This window comes from Aethalodelphis obliquidens, unplaced genomic scaffold (genome assembly GCF_003676395.1).
Source record: "Aethalodelphis obliquidens isolate GAN/ISIS:26980383/991018 unplaced genomic scaffold, ASM367639v1 scaffold26, whole genome shotgun sequence".
Lineage (NCBI taxonomy): Eukaryota > Metazoa > Chordata > Mammalia > Artiodactyla > Delphinidae > Aethalodelphis > Aethalodelphis obliquidens.
The window spans coordinates 10,126,573-10,145,878 of NW_020837970.1; the positions used below are offsets into that span (position 1 = coordinate 10,126,573).

Below are 19,306 nucleotides of genomic sequence, written 5' to 3' on the forward strand. Positions count from 1 at the left end.
GCCAGATCTGGCTTCACTTTTCCTAGCTGCCTAGCCTGTCGAGTCCTTAAATCTGAGATCGTTCTTCTATGAAATGGACCCTTAGCTCACAGGTTATCATCGTGGAACTGGAATGTGTGACCCAGGTGATAAGTCCACAGCACAGCACGTCGGGCACGCTCGATGGCCCTTCCTGCTGCTGCCCTCAACGTGCCGCGTGTGCCATGGAGACCAACACGGAAGACTTGGGGAAGCTGGGACAACACTAACTCTGCTCCATGTGGCATTGATTGTTATCAGGACTATTCTCAGATACCCTGTGCCAGAACCTGTCATGAGCGCCTTACTGGTGTTATTTTAGCTTCACCTCAGTTCCATTTCACTTACACAGAAACAGGCTCAGAGAGGCTGAGGAAACTTGCTCACGGGTCCAGAGCTCCTGAGCAGCGTGGGCTGGCATCAAAGTCAGGCCTGTGTGACTCCAAAGCCCTGTTTGGTTTTTTCTTCCAAAGCAGCTCCTGGGCATGGGTAGAACCAGGTGAGGCAATGGGTACAGTTGGAAGAGGAGGAGGCTGGGAGGCTGGAGGTTGAGTCAGCTTGCAGCTGCCATGACCCCAGTGGGTGGTTTAAGGCCTCACTTCCTCCCTGGGTTCCAGGGACCAGATGAAATCAATGGATTACTATAGCATCATGCCAATTCGGAGAATTGTTATTACCTGATCGTTCTGATACATAGAAAAGGGAGAACGCCCTGTCCCCACGGGGCGCACAGCTTGGGTCCGACCCAGTGTGATCACCTCCGAACACGGGAGAGCGGTAAAGGCTCTTCAGTGTGCAAACACCGAGGCTGGACGCTGATACAGTCACCATTTAGAAAACCGTGTAGTACAGACAAAGCAAGATTCATACTCTAAATTCGTTGCCAAAACTTAGCAGGCCCAGATTTCAGAATGAACAGCTGGAGACGTTGCCTTGTTCAGTGTAAAGCATTGTGGAACTCCACAGAGAAAGGGTACAGGTTAAGGATATACGCATCTTCCAAAAATAATTTTGTGATGAGAGTTCTATGATCTCTTATTAAGGAAAAAAGAAGAGCACTTTTGTGGATACATTCTGAACTTTCTGACACTAGCGTTGAAGAGAACAGTCCTTACTGCTCCTAGGGCTGTCGCTGGCAAGAACAAAATCTAATTTTTGTGTATGCTGCTGTGTATCCTCCAGAGTTTTAATACTTTCGGCCTGATTTTTATTTTTCTTCTTCAGGAAAAAAGGGTCTTTTTCACTTGAACAAGTATTTGAGTCGGTGTTCACCATGTTTTCACCTCGTCAACGCTATTTGTAAATGTGATTTTTAAAAAAATCTGTTGTCACGTGTACATACAGAAAAGAAATCTGAATTCTCCAATCGAAATCCTGGGGTGCTCAGGGAGCCATCATTTCCAAAATTGGAGACGGGTTTGGAAAGAAATTGATAGAAATGGCAGGCAGTACAAGAGACGTTCCTTCCATTTTATACACTTTTTGACACTGAGGTTTTCAGAGCTACATTCCTCCAACAGAATTCATAAATTTTGTGTGTCAAACAATGAAGCTATGTTGAAGACTCACTAATGTGAATGCAACTTTTGCCAAATTCTTGACAAATAGGCATCCACCTGAGGATAAGACTGGTTGCTGCTGCCTGTGAGCTTTCTTTCCGCCTGTTACCAAGGCCGTGGAGAACAAAGGGGCGAGTCAAGGCCTTATCAGGGCCTGCCAAGGCTGGTGCCTTAACTGAAGTGCTGATTCGGAGAGCCGGAAGGAGGCTTATCGTCGTCAAGGCTGGAGAGTTGGGTGGCTTGCTCAAGGTCACCATCTGCTTGAGTTCAACCCCAGTTCCCCTTCAGGGCAGGCAGCGCGGTGTGGTGCTTGGAAACCGGAGGGGCCAGGTTCAGGCCCTCCGCCATTCACTGTGTGACCACAGGTTAATTTTACCATTTGTGCAGCAATTTCTCCATCCTTCAAGCAGATGGTTTGCCTGTGCACTTCCTCTGAGGCAGAGAACTAAACGAGGTGATGATGTATGTAGTCTCCCCACCTCCGCCCTGCCTCTGCCTCCAGCCCCTCTTCTGCTCCTTAGCCCTGAGCCTTTTTTTCTCCCTGCGTTGGGTCCTTAGGGAAACTGAAGGTAACTTTTTTCCTTTTGAAATGAAAGAGACCATTCATGGCTTTGCAGTGGTATCTCACACATAAAATGCATTCTCAGTACGTTTGTTGATTGGCCCAGACAGAGATGCTCAAGTAACAGTTGCCACATGGTTAATCACCTGTGCACAGGGGTGAAGAATGTTTCAAAGTCATAGATTCACATTTCATATTTAAGCAAAACACTGGCCCTTGAAAATAAGTTTCTGTTGCTCCGTTTCTTGCATTTGGATGCGTTGCTGAGTGGAAGCTAACAGAACACGGGATCCTGCTGGTAGCCCTTGCAGCAGATGTAAGTGAAGGCAGATCAGCCCTCATTCATTCATTCTTGAGGAGCCGCGCGGAATCCCCTGTCTCCAGAGGAAAGCTAATGACGGGAAAGGTACGAAGCCCTTCATGTGTGTGGCCCAGGAACACACAGAACTCTGTTCTGTCTCCCGAGGGGCCGACTGGACATGGCTGGGCCGGAGGCATGAAGGAGTCAGCTCCCCTGGGTGGACGCTGCGTGAGGATGGGGGTGAGAGGTGAGTACACTTGATGATGGTGAGTCCTGATCTGTTGTCAACTCAGGAGATACTCAGAATTTGAAATGCTGGCTTCCCAGTGGAACTCTCGTTGCTTAGACTCATAAGTCGAAAATTAAATTCCCAGGTACATGCCGTGGAATAATGTAGTCCTGTGGCCTTCCGATGAGCCAGGTTTTGATGTGCTGACCACATCCTGGATCAGAACTAACCCCCCACCCCATCCCAAGCCCACTTCCTCTGTGAAAACCTGTTTCACAATAGAACAGTTTGCCAAGTAATTCCTTGAGTCATGCTGTGGTCAAGGACACTGCTATCCAAAGTGAGCCCTGTCAGTATCCCAAAAGGGTTAAATATTGTTGCTAAAAGCCCAGTGATCAGCCTGTTAGAAATGTGACCCAGCACCCAGGCAGTAGGGTTTTTCATTTTTGATTTTAAGGTGAGTGATGGCTTCATAGAGGTGGCTGGCATATCTGCATCTCACGACCCAGCAGGGAAGTGATTCATTGCTGGCTTACTTGAGCTTGGTCGCCACCATTCCCATGATGTGTCTTCCTGCTCTGTTCTCACACAGTACCCTTTTCCAGGATACTCCAGGCCTGTCTGCCTTAGCACCTTCCCAAGAAATTAAAAAGGAACAAGGCAGATAATCTGCCTAGGAATAGGAATGTAATCAGTGTAAAGAAAATGTGACTCCACGAAGTGTCTCTGGTCTCAAATCCTTGCAGAACTGTTCATATCTCTTCCATCCCTAACCCTCTACTTGAAAACTCCTATTTGGAATGTCTCTTGTTTCCAGCTTATGTTCTCTATTTCCCCTCCAGCTATAGTTTTTCATTAATCTCTTATTCTGCTCACTCAAACATAGAAAGGGCTTCCCTGTTGTCTTCTAGTAACTAGAGAATATGTGCAGATTAAGATTATAAGCAATTTGGCCTACAGGACTAAGAATTTCCATTTAAGAAGAATTTATATTATTTTAGGGACTGGAGGTTGGAGGACAATATAGAAAAAGTAGAAAATAGAATTCTTGCCCTCAAGGAGTCTATAATCTAGAGGAGGCAATGCACACACATTAAGAAATAATAATAGGGTATGATTGCCTGGCAAAATGAGAGTAAATGATACAGGAGTGCATTGAAAACAGGCATTGTGCCCTGCTTCCTGGAAGATTTTTAACCACCTAAAGCCAGTGGGAAAGTCTTAGGCATGCTGTGCAATTTTCTTGAGAACTCCAGCCGTAGGCATGCATGACTCACCCTTATCTCTCAAACCTTAGAAACAAGAGCTCTGTTAGTTTATAAATGCATTGGTTGTACTATTTACTCTGGCCACCAAGTTTTTTGGTTTTTTATTGTAAGTTTCTTTTGCTGAACTTAATCTACAAATTCTTCCCTCGTACCCAGCTCTCATTTCTTGTTTTATGCCATTTAACTTTTTAAAAAATGTTTTGGTCCTACTATACCTTTGCTTTTATCCTAGAGCATCTCCCAATCTTCAGAGCAAGGAGTAGAGTATAAATAAATAATTACACGGACTCTTTGAGACCTCAAAATCAGCTTCCTACTCCACAAGGGAGGTCTGCAGGGAGTCTTTGCTTCCTAGGAAAGCAGATGGATGAGAATCACCACAAACACTCATTTCTTCCATAGGAAGACTCCCTAGTGCTCTTTCCTGTGGACCTTAGAGAAGAGTCATTTGACCTTCTGGGGTTGCCAGACTTCAGCCTTCTTAATGGGTTAGGGGCCCTGGGGGTCTCCAGATAATCCTTCTTCCAGACTTCCATGAAAGATGGAAAGCGAGGTGGTGTGCTGAGAGAATGGAGTTTCACTGCTGTATTGATAGGAACTGCTGGGGGGTGGCAGCTCCCTTTCACTTTTCTAGTTTGGATTCCTACCCAAGATAGATAAAGTATTACTGATAAACGTAGCATAATGAAATTTGGATTAAAAAGACTCTAACCCGAAGAATTAATTCCAGCTTGTGTAACAGCAATAGATACATATTTATGTATTTAAAGGAATATGTAAATTTCATGCAGCAATTTGCAAGCTCAAATGAAAATCTATTTGCCATATTTGGATATAGGACAGCAAGGTAAATAAGCCAAATGTACACATAAGGTACAAGGCAACATATAATTGTATACATTTCCAGTTTGTCACAAAAGATTATAAAAATAAGAAAAAATCTATAAGGAAAAAGGTCACTTATAATCTCACCACCACTTTAAAAATTATTTTCCATGTCTTTTGCCTGTGCGTATATATAGGACTTTGTATTTAAAACCTTATTTTTTATTCAAAAAATTTGCATAAGCACCTTCCTATGTTCCTAACCTAGTCTTCATGGTATCATTGGATGATACTCCAACTGGTTAATGTGCTGTAATTTGTTGTTCTCCTATTTTTGAAAATTTGGATTCTTTCTAGATTTTCTTGCTCTCATAAGTAGGACTGATATGAGAGTCTTTGTAATTTGGATATTTTCTGACTCATAGGAAATGAAAACATACACTTAAAAAAAAAAAAAACTATTTATTTTAAGTGCAGGCATACCCTAAATATAGTGTTAAGCTGTTTAACTATGTAGTGATTCCTGCTCCAGCCTGGACTGGATAGCCCATTTGATTTCCAGTCTTTGGGTTTTTTGTTTGTTTGTTTTGTTTTGTTTTTTGCGGTACACGGGCCTCTCACCATTGTGGCCTCTCCCGTTGCGGAGCACAGGCTCCAGACGCGCAGGCTCAGCGGCCTTGGCTCACGGGCCCAACCCCTCCACGGCATGTGGGATCCTCCCAGACTGGGGCACGAACCCATGTCCCCTGCATCGGCAGGCGGACTCTCAACCACTGCGCCCCCAGGGAAGCCCCAGTCTTTGGGTTCTTAAAAAGAAACAAAACAAGACAGTCTCCCCACACTGGTTGAAATAGAGGCCTTTAAGAAATCTAGCTCCACACATTTCTCCCCCCTCCTCCTCCCACCAACAGAAACACACAATCTTGAACTTTAAGAGATGCTTTCACGGCAGCCACTCTTTCTTGTACCTCGTGTCTAGACCCAACTGATAAAAGTGAATAATGGCTGTGAGGGCTCAGAAGCACTGCCCAGGGTCACTCTTGCCTCCATTTGGGGAAGACCCTTAACTACTGGTAATGAACGGTGATAGAGGGAAGAAGCAGCGATAAAAGAAATTTAAACTGCAGTGCGAAGGATGTGGTCTAGGATAGAGGTCAAAATCCCAGGCTTTGCTCACTTCTGTTTTAAGAGCAGGCATTTTCCAAACAGGTTTGCTTTGCATTTTGTGTTGGATCCCCGTGTGGTGAACAGATGGGAGGTTTTTATTTTAAGTTGTTTGCACTGAGGTTGACAGCCTGGAGAGTTTCCAGAAACATGGACTGAAGTTGCCTTTTCAAAACAAATCTGGAGGAATATATGCCTCAGGACGAATGTATGCCTCAGAACGTATGCCTCAGAAGCTGTTCCAGGCACATTGCTGGGCCCTGCCCCTTTGCCTCCTCTCTCCCTCTTTGTGTTACAAAAAATAAAAACAAATACAGCTACCAAAACAAAAAAAGTTTTGAAGTAAGACCAGAATTTGGAAGTCACTCTGCTACTTACTGGTTGTGTGACTTTGAGTAAGCTCTTAAACTTCTCTGTCTGCATAATGGGGATAATAATAGTACCTGCATCCAGGGCATGATTAAGATGCTACCTGTAAAGTTTTTAGTACAGTGCCTGGCACAGCAAACTCTCAATGATGGATAGCTTCTTTTTTGTGTTGTTATTTAAACACACCTTAGTCTTGTGTCTTTGCAATCAGCCATTATAGCCACCCTTCCCTGGCTTCAAAGAAAAGGCTGCCCCTGTCTCTTCCATACTCACCTGGGTGGCTGCCATATGGTGCTGTCTTTGCTCCTTCAAGGATGCCTCTGATTTTCATCAGGTTGCTTCATCAGGATAGTTCAGAGCCAGATAGCCGATTTAGATCTTCCCCCTGAAATCACAAGGAGACAAGGCTTCATCGCCCTTCAGAACTAAAATCCAGGGAATTCCCTGGTGGTCCAGTGGTTAGGGCTCCACGCTTTCTCTGCCGAGGAGGTGGGTTCAATCCCTGGTCAGGGAGCTAAGATCCTGCAAGCTGCGCGGTGCAGCCAAAAAAACCCACTAAGATCCAATGTTGATGAACGGTAAGAACAGCCCCTCTCCAGTGGGGAGGGGTGGGCTTAAGGAAACCCTGCAAGACAGAAGGACCAACCATCACCAGCTCTCTGGGAGTCACCTCCCCCATGCCATCCAGAAGACAGCGCACACGTCCTGTGTCTCCACCAGGGCATGATGGGGCTTGCCTCTGAGGTTTGGTCTCCTGGGGATTTCTCAGTGACACTATGAAAACCCAGTTCACCTGGTTGGTGATCCTATTCCCAGGCACCAGAAGGTTACTTAGGGTACTTGAAAGTTTTCTTCAGACAAGGACAAAATCCTCATCCTCCTTTGGTGAAATCCTTAGCATCGGAGGTCCTGCTTCCTGGTTTCCTCTGTTGAGATGTGGCTCCTGTCTCTGTATCTCTAGCCTTGGAACAAGGGGGTCGGGAGGAGGAAGCAGACTTTTCTCAGTCGGCGCAGATCCTGGATATGCAGAGGAGGCAGGAGCTGTGGCTTTTGTCTAGAGAGGCTTTGGACTGTGGGGCCGGGTGCAGGGACCCAGGAACAAAAGCCAAGCACCTGCTCTGTGCTTCTGGGTCTGGTTAGCCAGGGTATCTGACACCAGGGAACATCTTTCCTTTCACACTCCATTGTCCTGTGGCTTCAATTACATTCTTGACTCAGAGCCCAGGAATGAGGATAGCAGGCACTCCAGAAATTCTTAGAGCAGCGACTCGCTCTAGGGAGTTTGCAGTCTCCCTACCTCCCTAACTACTCTGCACACCACTGGTCTTGCAGGTGGAGGGTGTCACCACCACCTCCACACAACTGGGCGAGGGTTCCTTAGCCTCAGAACTGGTGTTAAGTTGGGTCCTACAGGGGTGTGTACTGCGCATCAGCAAAAGCAGGGGAGCCCAAAAGAATGAGAAAAAAAGAAGAATTTAGTATTTTATATTTCCCCCCAAAAAAGCACTGATGAAATCATCATTGGAAAAATCTGAATATCCTTACTTCCACTTATTTTTTTCATTCTTTTTTTTATTGAAGTATAGTTGATTTTGTGTTTCAAGTGTACAGCAAAGTGATTCAGTTACACATACATATATATTTTTTTCAGATTCTTTTCCCATATATGTTATTACAAACTATTGAGTATAGTTTCCTATGCTATACAGCAGGTCCTTGTTGTTCCACTTATTTTATTTTTTTATTTTTATTTTTTTAATATATTTATTTATGGCTGCGTTGGGTCTTCGTTGCTGTGTGCAGGTTCTCATTGCGGTGGCTTCTGTTGTTGTGGAGCACGGGCTCTAGGCGCGCAGGCTTCAGTAGCTGTGGTTTGAAGGCTCTAGGGCACAGGCTCAGTAGTTGTGGCACACAGGCTTAGTTGCTCCGCGGCATGTGGGATCTTCCCGGACCCGGGATCGAACCCGTGTCTCCTGCGTTGGCAGGCAGACTCTCAACCACTGCGCCACCAGGGAAGCCCCACTTATTTTATTTTAAATAACAAATGTGTGAAGTCTTAAGCTGACTGTATATCTCATTGATGCCATGGCCCACCACCACAAAGAGCTAGGCCCCGCTGCAAGCTTCTCACTTGTACACTTGCCCTTGACTCTCCTGAGGACCCCAGCCCACCATCCCCCAACACACGTTCACGCACGTGCACACCTAGAGCCATCATCACCTCCACCACTTCTCTCATATGGGTCAAAGGCCGACCACGGTTATGTGTTAACATTTCACGTGTTTTGGCCTCTCTGAATTTGTTTCCTCCTCTGTCTAAGCCTGTCCTTTATGGTTGCATTAAAGAATAAAACAGAAAATATGTCCCAGGTCTGGTGCGTGGCAGGCTACCAGTAAATATTAGGGTTGTTGATGCCCTTTCTCCACTCCTGGCCCATTCTGAAAGGAGGAGAGAGCAGCTGTCTGTCTCTAAAAAAGAACCACCACCATCCCATGCTAGCCCAAGACTAAGGGGTCTCGTAGGGCACTTTTACCCTTTGAAGTAGCCCCCTGAGTCTCCCGCCTCCACTGCCCCAGACTTTAAAGGGAAGGGGCATCTCTGGAGAGAGGCTTGGTGGTGCTGGCATCATTCTCTGAAATTAATGCCTAATTTTTTTCTTTTGTTTTAGAGTCAACCATTAACAAAACACCAGATTCAAAGGGTGGTGCTGGCATCATTCTCTGAAATTAATGCCTAATTTTTTTCTTTTGTTTTAGAGTCAACCATTAACAAAACACCAGATGAGTGTGTCTGAGGACTCCTCAGGGAGGGAGGCCCATCTGGGAAGGGCAGGGCCAGCCCTGAGCCTCCTTGCGTTTCAGCAAGTGGTGCATTTCCCTCTCCCAGGCCCCTGTGTTGTGAAGCTCACGGCCAGCAGCAAGGGCCATATGTGGCGGGAGGGGCGGGGGGATGCAAAGTGTGGATTAATGCTCCCCACACTTTCAGGCACACGAGAATCACCTGGGGACCTTGTCAAAATGCAGATTCTGACTATGGTCTGGGGCAGGCCTGAGGTTCTACATTTCTCACCAGCACCAGGCAATGCCAGTGCTGCTGGTCCGTGGACCACACTTGGAGTAGCAGGGCTCTGAGGTGTCACTTGTACTGGAATGTTGGCATTACTCAGAGAGACTGTAGGTGGTGGGAAGAAACAGGAACCAACTCATTCAGCCCAGGAGTCGCAGTCCAGAAGGGAGCATGTGATGCCCACACCAGCCTGGACTCTGGGGGGATGAGGCCCTGGGGAAGTTCCACAAGACGGGATACAGTGAGAAAGAAGTAATTCCTCACCAGGGAATTGGGGCATCTTAGGTAACCTAAACTCACAAGTGCTGACTCCAGCCCTCCCAGGCTCACAGCAGGCACTGAGGGAGCTAAGGCGCCAGTCAGGGCTACAGGGAGGCAAGTGCTAGGGTACAAAATTCAAGGAGGTGCCCACTCTTGAGGTCATGCAAGTACGTGCACATGAAGGCCTCCTTGGCTTTTTTTTTCTTTTCTTTTCTTTCCTTCTAAATTTATTATTTTCTTCCTTCCTTCCTTCCTTTCTTTTGTGTTGGGTCTTCGTTGCTGCAAGTGGGCTTTCTCTAGTTGCGGCGAGCGGGCTTCTCATTGCAGTGGCTTTTCTTGTTGCGGAGCATGGGCTCTAGGCGCACGGGCTTCAGTAGTTGTGGCACACGGGCTTCAGTAGTTGTGGCTTGCAGGCTCTAGAGCGCAGGCTCAGTAGTTGTAGCACACAGGCTTGGTTGCTCTGCGGCATGTGGGATCTTCCCTGACCAGGGCTCTAACCCATGTCCCCTGCATTGGCAGGCGGATTCTTAACCACTGCGCCACCAGGGAAGCCCGGCCTCCTTGGCTTTTGCACCCTGGAGGCCTCACTCACCTCTGCCTAGTCCAGCCCTGCTAAGGCAGACACCAGTCACTCTTTGGTTTCCCTCTTTGATGTTCCGTCTGGGACAGCCAGCTTGACCCTCTGTGCCCCTGTTTGTCCCTCAAGAAAATAAAGATAACAAAGTGAAAGCGAGGAAGATCGTGCTTAACATAAACATCTCCAGAATCTATTTATCTTGGAATGTCTAGCACCTAACCCAGGACCTGGAATGTAGTAGCAGGTGCTCAGTAAATGTTTTGTTCAATGAATGATTGAATCTTATCACTCAATGGAAAGGACCTTTCCTTATCTAATTGCAGTTCTCCCCTGTCAGAGGGCAGGGGCTGTTTTTCATCATCTCTGTACTTAGTGTGCTCCTGGAATATAATAGAGGCCAATAGAAGTCTGTTGAATTTACTAGAAGTGAAACTTATTCTCCCTGAAGGTAATAAAGTCAGTAGTTGTTTACAAGGCGGCAAATGAGGGACCTTCTTCAAACTATTTCCCTTGTTCTTCTTGAAATTCCTGTGTTGATAATTTGTTCCTTTGACTTTCCTTTTCCTTACCCACTTATCTTACTATATTTTTATTTTTTTTAGCCTTCTTGTGGCTTTTAATTTGATATGCCATCTTCCAGAACGTGCCCCCAGTTAAAGGGATTTCAGCTCTCACGGAGGAGGCGGGAAGGTTTGGTTTTGTTCAGGGTGGGGTTGCAGGGGTACCTTTACCACCAGAGGAAGCCCTCAGTGGTTCTTTTTTTCCCCCGGAGTGGAATTTTTTTTTAATTGAGATATAGTTGATTTACAAGGTTGTGTTAGTGTCTGCTGTACAGCAAAGTAATTCAGTTATACACATATATATTCTTTTTTCATATTCTTTTCCATTATGGTTTATCACAGGATATTGAATATTGTTCCCTGTGCTATACAATAGGACCTTGTTGTTTACCTATTTTATACATAGTAGTTTGTATCTGCTAATCTCAAACTCCTAATTAACACCCCCCCCCATTGTCTTACTTTAAAATAACAGGCCCATAGGGAAAGGATTACATTAACCAAAAACAGAACTTTGCCTTCATTGCATTTTTTCCTTGGGGATTTTGTAAACCAGGCAGACTATCTCTGGTGGGCCCTAGTCAAGCCACTGCCTGTTTTTGTACAACCTGGAGCTAAGAATGGCTTTAAAATTTTTTAATGGTTGAAAAAAGCTCAAAAGAAGAATAATAGTTCATGATATATGAAAATTATATAAAACTCAAATGTCAGTGTTCAAAGTTTTACTGGGACACAGTCACATCCATTCAGTTCTGTGATGTCTGTGGCTGTTTTGTGCTACAATAGTGGAGCTGAGTGGCTATGACAGAAACTTAGTGTCCACAAAGTCTAAAATATTTACTATTTGGCTCCTTTACAGAAAAAGTTTGACTCCCTACTCTCAGAGGAGGCTGTTTGTACTCCAGCACTTATCCTATTGTCTTGTTCCAGTATTTTTTTACAAAATCACTAGATATAACCTAATTTTAGTGAGGAAGAGACACTCATTTTAGAAGCTACATAGATTCCCAGAAAGTTATGTGTGAGTAGAAATCTTATGAATAAAATCATGGTTTAAAGATTTTTTTATATTTCTACTTAAATAATTATTTAGGTGTGGCGAGATGACCATGTTCTCTCTCTGAGTTTTGGAGTCAGGTTTGTTTGAAGCAGGCACTGTGTTACCGCAGAGGCACCTCCTCTTTATCTTGTCTTTTCACTGCTCATAATTCTTGGGGCTCAGGCCGTCAGCGGTGGTGCACTCCATGCTTAATCTCAGTCTCGGCTGCCTGGAGGCAGACTGCTTGAATTATGCCCCTACAAGAGAGGGACAGTTATCTCAGGGCCGGAGGAGGAAGTGATTTATTCTAGGTACTCCCAACAATATGCCTGGGAAATCATCTGTCTGCAGCTAAATGGTTTCCATACTGCAAGGAGTAGGGGTGGGCAGCAACAGGCAAGGATAGGGATTCCAGAATTGGCATTTCTCCTCTTGTCCCCCACCCCCCCCCCAAGGTTAGCAGTAAGTGTGAGGCTGTCCTTCTGACCCCCATAGCCCCACATGGATTCTCTCCACAAACTTTTGGTTTTGCAGCTGGTCGGCTTGAAGGAATGTGATCTTAGGCTGAGTTGGCAGCACAGAGATTTTCAAGTGTGACATCACTTCCCATTCGGGAAAGTTGATGAAGTCTGATCCCAGCCTGAAAGTTGTGATTTCCCCTGGCTCTCTGGAATTCTAGGGTTCCTGGATTTGCCGGAGGCATTCTGTTGCTCTCAGCAGTATTAGTCTTGGAGCTCCGTGTTCCCTTCCCACCTTACTGCCGCATGAGAATTCACAGGCCACTGGCAGGATGGGAGCCTTCTAGCCAGCCTCCGGATTGCAGGTGAGCAATTTGAAAGTGAAGTCCACCTTCAGGATGGAGGAGAATTAATGGAAGGCTACAGGCTTTCACTCTGCCTCCCCCAGTGAATTTTTCCATCTGCCGTTTTCATAGTGTAATGTGGTATATATCAAGAAATACCTTTAAACCAAGAATCCCCAGTCTTTTCCTGAGGTGAAGAGACTTTGCCTTTGTCAAGAGTCATAAAATCCCAGTAGTACCACACAACACTTCTGACACCAGATGTGTGGGTTTTCCACACATCAAGCAATTCTCTGACACCAGTTGGGTGTCCTACCATTCAGTTCAGTTCTGCACTATGTACTTAGAGTTAGCATTAGATCCCACAGGTTAAGGGCTCCGTCCCACAAGACTGTTCCCACTTCAGGGGGACAATTCCCACTTGCCAATCCCAAGTCCCAGCCTGTCACGCCTACTTCTGACCATCCCCTGGCTATAAACTGAAGTTCCTCGACCCCCTCCTTGGGTTAAAAATTTTGCTAGGATGGCTCACAGAACACAGGAAAATATTTACTCATGGTTATCAGTTTACTATAAAGGATATAATAAAGATATGAGGGAATTCCCTGGTGATCCAGTGGTTAGGACTCAGAGCTTTCACAGCCGAGGGGCCTGGGTTCAATCCCTGGTCCCACAAGCCGCATGGCATGGCACAGCAAAAAAATAAAAAAGATTTGAATGAGTAGCCAGATGAAGAGATACAGGGCAAGGTCCCGTAGGGTCCCGAGTGCGGGAGCTTCTGTGCCCGTGGAGTTGGGACATACCACCATCCTAGCTTGGAGGTGGGTGGCAGGTACAACCATGAAGGCGGATTATTAATGGATGGGACTAAGTCATTAAAAAGGAGTGAGAGGAACTACTATATGCCAGACAGAGGAAGCACCATCTTTGATGCAGCTATCAGTATTTCTTTATATTACAGAAAGTATAAAAATACAGCTTCAAGACACATGCCCTAGACTCTGCTCTCAGACTGCCAACCATAAGCTCCAGCTGGTTCCTTGGACTTTGCACAGGTTCTCTTATTCGACGCTTGCAATAACTATATGAACAGGTAATATTATCCCCTTTTTAAATGAAAACAAAATTGAGGCTCAGAAAGCACACAGAGCTGGGAAGTGGTAGAGCTGGGATCGGAGCACAGGACTGGCGTGTGCAAAGTTCAAGTTCTTTTTTTTGCCATTTTCTGCTACTTTCTGCTGAGAATGCTAATGAGCTTCAGGGAGGAGAGGAGGGGCCCAGTGGGAGTGGCTGGTTTGAGGATGGGCCAGGCAAGGCTCCAAGGCCTTCTGATGGACTGCCCGGTCTGTCCTTCAGGGAACCCTGGGATGAGCTGTAACGGGAGTGAAAGTCCAAGGGAGAAGACAGACGTCCCCCAGGCAGAGAAAGCTGAGCCCGCTTCCCCCACAGTGTGGGCCATGGCTTTACAAGACGAGTGGGCAGTTGGACCCAATCCATGCTGACCCAGAGGACAGAATCAGCCTTTTTAATTAGTTCATCTGGTTCACCTGGTGGAAGTGACAGTCACTCATAATTCAGGAGGTGCCGATTTTCCATCCCCCGAGTAGCACAACCATCCCTTTAAAGGGACTTCACTTGTCAAGTTCAGTGAGGAGACAGACCCCTGCCCACCAGCACCACATTATAACTGCTGTGGACCCTGGGTATTCTGACTTTTAGGGGCTCCTTCCTCCATAAAAAATGGTTAAATTTTATTTTATGTCTGCATTGGTATGAAGACAAATATATTAATATTATATATTAAAACATTTTCTTCAACCTAAAATTTTTTTTTCTTCTGATTTTAAAAGCAATTAAGACACATTCATGGGCCTCCTAAAGTGTCATGTGCCCTGGGCCCTGCACCTCCCATGATTTAACAGAGAAGTTGGCCCTGCTGCCCACCCCTTCCCCCTCTGCTCCATCCCACCTCTGTGACCCTGTTTGCTCAAACAAGCAAAGAGCCTGTGTTTGCTGAAGGAAATTCACAGTACACTGCATTTCTTCCCGGAAGAAAGCTGAGTAATAAAAGGCAGTCAAAGGGAAAGAGACCCTGAGAAAGCCCAGGACTGGGAGTCGAGAGGCCTGTGTCTCAGTTGGGACTTTGCCACCTGACTCCTCAGTTGTCCTGGGGAGACAGGAGTATGTTGTTTCAGGGGTGTGTTGAAGGTCAGAGGACCCAGAGGCAGGACCATGAGCGGGAGTAAAGTTTCAGTGAAGCCAGAGCTCAGATTGATCTAATTACTTTCTAACGGTGAAAAAGGCAAGCAAAAGTCTTGACCTGAGAGATGGGAGGTCCCCATCCCGGAAGTGGCCAGCAGGGGCTCCTGCCCAGGTGCTCTCAGGGGATGGAGGCACCAGATAATACTTGTGGAAGGAGATTTTCACAAGTATTGTGAAAATACTAGATGAATTCAAGGGACCTGGAGAGTGCAGGCGTTCCTGGCAAGTCTGCTGTTTGAGAGAGAAGCAGCCAGACAAGGGAAGGGGACAGTGTGACCTAGGCTCCCTGGAGAGCAGCCCTGGGCAGGGTGGCCACACTGCTGGCACAGGCAGCTTGGAGGATGTGGGGTGAGAGAGGGTGGACACGGGGTGGAAAGGGTAGTGCCGACCAGATGGCAGGAAGCTGCGAGGGACTTGAGTGACCTCTCTCCACGGCCCTCAGAATTTATCACATCTCCCACTTCATGAAATGTTCAGTGTGGTTGGATATTTTGTAGGAAACAACGAAGGAGCTGAGCTCTGTGACCAGTTTCGATACCAGCTGAAACCGAAGCATGAGCAGATATGCAAGAGCAAAGAATCAGAAGATGCCAGAAGTGAGGTGAGGGACGGGTCAGAGTCTTGGGAAGGGCTTTTAGCAACAGCAGTCAGGGCCGTCTGGCCAGTAGGCCCCGCTGGCACAGGGCCTCTTGCAGACCAGCTTTTTCAAAAGCCTGTGAAAACATGTGAGATGAGAAAAAAATTAATGGATCTAAAACACAAAAAGTATAAAATTGAAAGTAATACATTTTAATGAAGCATCCATAAGACATAAAATTATGTCAACTTCATTCATTTTTCAATTTAGTGTTTATAAATTATTTACATTTGAAAAGAAAGCTATGGTTTGATTCTCTCACCCTATAAAATTTCCTGTGTGTGTGTGATGACAGCCCACAAATCATAGTCAGTCATATAGTCAGTGAATAACTGGTAGCTAAATAGTTTCCAAAGCAAAATTAAGAAAACCTTTTTGATTTTTTCCACAGCAAAAAATGTTATATTCCATGTGAAATGTGGGTATATGCTAATGTGTTTGATATGATGTGGAATGTGGACTCCATAATTAAAAGGCCCTGGGGCTTGTTATGGTCTGAAACCAGCCCTGGTCATAGGCCCTGGAATTGGGGTGTAGGCCAAGTTGAACCAGATCTATGAGGAGTGAGATAGGGGCCTCAGCTGACGTCAGATAATAACTGCATTAGGTGAACTCAGAGCCTTCCAATTCAGAGTCCATCTGTACACAGGTCCTTTCAACCCTGAAGGGCTAGTCAGATGTATAAGCTTTCATTTGTATTTTTATTTTTTATCTTTTATATACAATGTGTTAGGCATTTTTAAATCATTTTTAAAATTTTTTATTTTTTATACAATTTTGAAAGGTTACCCTCCATTTACAAAATATTGGCCATATTCCCCATGTTGTACAATACATCCTTGTAGCCTGTCTTAACACCCAGTAGTTTGTACCTCTCACTCGCCAATCCCTTTAATGCCCCTCCTCCACACTGGTAACCAGTAGCTTGTTATCTGTATCTGTGAATCTGCTTCTTTTCTGTCACATTCATTCGTTTGTTGTATTTTTTAGATTCCACATATAAGTGATATCATACAGTATTTGTCTTTCTTTGTCTGACACTGAGCATAATGCCCTCCAAGTCCATCTATGTTGCTGCACATGGCAACATTTCATTCTTTTTTATGGCTGAGTAGTATTCCTGTGTGTGTGTGTGTGTGTGTGTGTGTGTGTGTGTGTATCACCTCTTCTTTATCCAGATAGATGAGCTTTTAGATATGGTGAGCATAAAGCTCTCTGGAAGGAAGAAGCACCTTACAAGTGTAGTGAACTGTTATATTAAGTCTCCACTAGGGCTAAAGTAACTCATGGAGGAGAAAGTGACCCAAAATGAGCAGGTGATAACTTACTACTTGGCTGGTGGCAGGGAGCCTACACATGTCAGGAGACCTGGGTATGAGGCAAGGAGCCAGTGGGGGGCCTCTGGCCTGGACTGGCTGACGTGTAGCATCGCTTAGCGGTGGTAGGTGTCCTGGTGGCAGCTGGAATGTACTGTCACCCACTCAAGCACTAAAAGGCGACACTGATTGCCATCTTCTCCTTTTTTCCCCCTTAATGATTTCACTCTTACACTTGAGAGAAGGGAGGAGAAATAAGAAGTGCTCTCCAGACTTCTCTCTCCCCCCCTCATTTTTTTGTCTTGGTCCTTTTCCCGGGCTCCTGTTGTGCCATGCCCTTCCTCGTCACACCCAGCTGTGTTCTGTCCCTGCCCCAGCCCTCCACAGCCAGGTTTCTTTGCCTGCATGTTTCTTTCAGTGAGGCCACAAAGGTGGGACCAGTAGATACCCCACTGGAAGCCTCGCAGGCTGGGTGCAGAGCTGTGAGTGGTGGAGAGGGGGGAGGCCAGCCTGAGGAGCCCCAGGGGTAACCATGGGAGGACTCAGGCCCCCCATCACCCCACCACCAGTGGCTCTGGGCAGAGGATCTCAGCCCTGAAGTAGCAGTGAGAGGATGCTGGCTGTAAGGCCCCTGGTGTTTGCTTCTCATGGTAGGTGACCCGGGGAAGGCAGCTTAATGGGTCTGTGTGTCTCTCTATCATGGGTGTCAGTGATCAGAAAGGAGCAGCCAAAGAGCAAAGGGGAGCAGTGGCCCTCCTTCCCCAAGGAGACCCCGCCCCTTCCCAGGGCTACCTCCGTCACACCAGGGTCCCTTCAGACCCTGAAGTCTAATCATTTTCACAGCCGTGAACTAACATTCATCTAGTACTTCCCTGCGCCCCGTGATGCTGGGAACAAGGTGGGGCAGGTGTCAGAATTATGCCCATTTTACAGGTGAGGAAACAGTTTGGGAGTGAACTGACTGGCCAGTGTTCTGGGGCTAGCAACGGATGAGCTGATCGAGATTGGAACCTCATTCTTCTGACTCCAAGCTCAAGGTGTGTGGGCTTGAGCTCCGAGCCCACAGGAAGCGCCGGCTCCCACTAAGCCTCCAGTTAGGCCATGAGTGAGTATTTGGAGTAGGAGTATGCACGCAGTGAGTACATGCGATCCCAGAACCAGAATTTCTGTCTCAGGCAACCCTCAAGGCTCCTAAAATGCAGACGTCATGTACAGCCGTTGAATTTTAGAGGGGAAGATTATTTCTTTTATGGCAAAATTCATTCATTCATTTATTCATGTATTCATTCACTCAACAAGTATATATATTAAGCAATACTCCATCTCCAATAAACGCAAGCCAATTTGCCAAATTTGCCAAAAATCAGCACCCCCCTAAAACCCCACCTGCAACATAATCAACTCACTCCATTTGTCGATTTAATCACTTTGTTAACTGACTAGTTTACTAGTTTTACCAAGTTTGCTTATTTTATGAGCTTGAACAGTAATGTTTTAACAATTAAAATATTGGCTACACAGACAGTAGAAATTAACATTTTTTCCACATGAAATACTACTTTTCCAGGCAAAATTCCAGCCTTTAACTATACGATAGGATTATTTTGGCTAACTCTGGTCTCTTTACGTGCTTTATTTTCAAACTCGAAACATTTAAATATTTTTTTGTCAGTTTCTTGAAATGATATAAGCTTGAACTTTATAGGGGCAGTGCAGGGAAATGGCTACGTAGGAAGGCCTGGACCTGGACCCAGCCTGCCCGGGGTGTCAGCCCAGCTCTGCCACTTTCTTAGGGACAGCTTACTTGTACATATGTGATGTGATCTCAGCCATGTTATGTACAAACACTGGGGGAAGAAAAAACACATCATGATAATAACGGGGTTATTTCTGGGTGGTGGGATCGTGAGTAACTTTACTTGCCTTCCTTATAACTTTTGTCAATGGAAAGAATTAATCAATGGTCAATCTAAGAAAGAAAGGGAAAATTTTATTCGAGCCAAGCTGAGGACTATAGCCCAGGAGGCAGCTGGCTACTCTGAGAAACTGCTCTGAAGAGGTAAGGGGAGAGGTCAGTAATGTGATTTGGGGGAAGAGGGTATGTGCAGTCAAGCACACGTCTCAGTAGAAGGTTGCTGCTAGTCACGAGAAACAGACAGCTTAATTGATGATCGTAGTACTTTTCTAAGTATGGGAAGATGCAAGAATCCAGGTCATAAAAAATTTTTCCTTAAAATATCAAACTATCTAAAGGCCTGTTCTGCCAGATTTCTCAGAGCACAGAGTGCCTCATTCCAGATCTTCACTCTGAATTCCTTTCTCGGGTGTACTGTACGTCAGCGACTGCAGTGGCTAATGACTTGATTTGTGTAGAACTAGATGGTGGGCAACATTCTTTATTTTACAATCACTTCCCTTTTGGTCTTAATTTCAACCAAGGTTTGGGAGGCATTTGGTGACCAGTTTGTCCCACGGTGCTAGAAGTGCTCA

At 45.8% G+C, this 19,306-nt stretch overlaps 1 long non-coding RNA gene across 1 annotated transcript; it reads left to right on the forward strand.

The window, feature by feature from the left end:
• The first annotated feature begins 97 nt into the window (after nucleotides 1–97).
• On the forward strand, nucleotides 98–18,815 carry LOC113629095 (uncharacterized). The gene is made up of 6 exons (XR_003436384.1): nucleotides 98–2,687; nucleotides 12,479–12,622; nucleotides 13,563–13,694; nucleotides 15,361–15,464; nucleotides 17,750–17,921; nucleotides 18,768–18,815. It is a non-coding gene; the product is annotated as an uncharacterized LOC113629095 (long non-coding RNA).
• The last annotated feature ends 491 nt before the right edge of the window (nucleotides 18,816–19,306 follow it).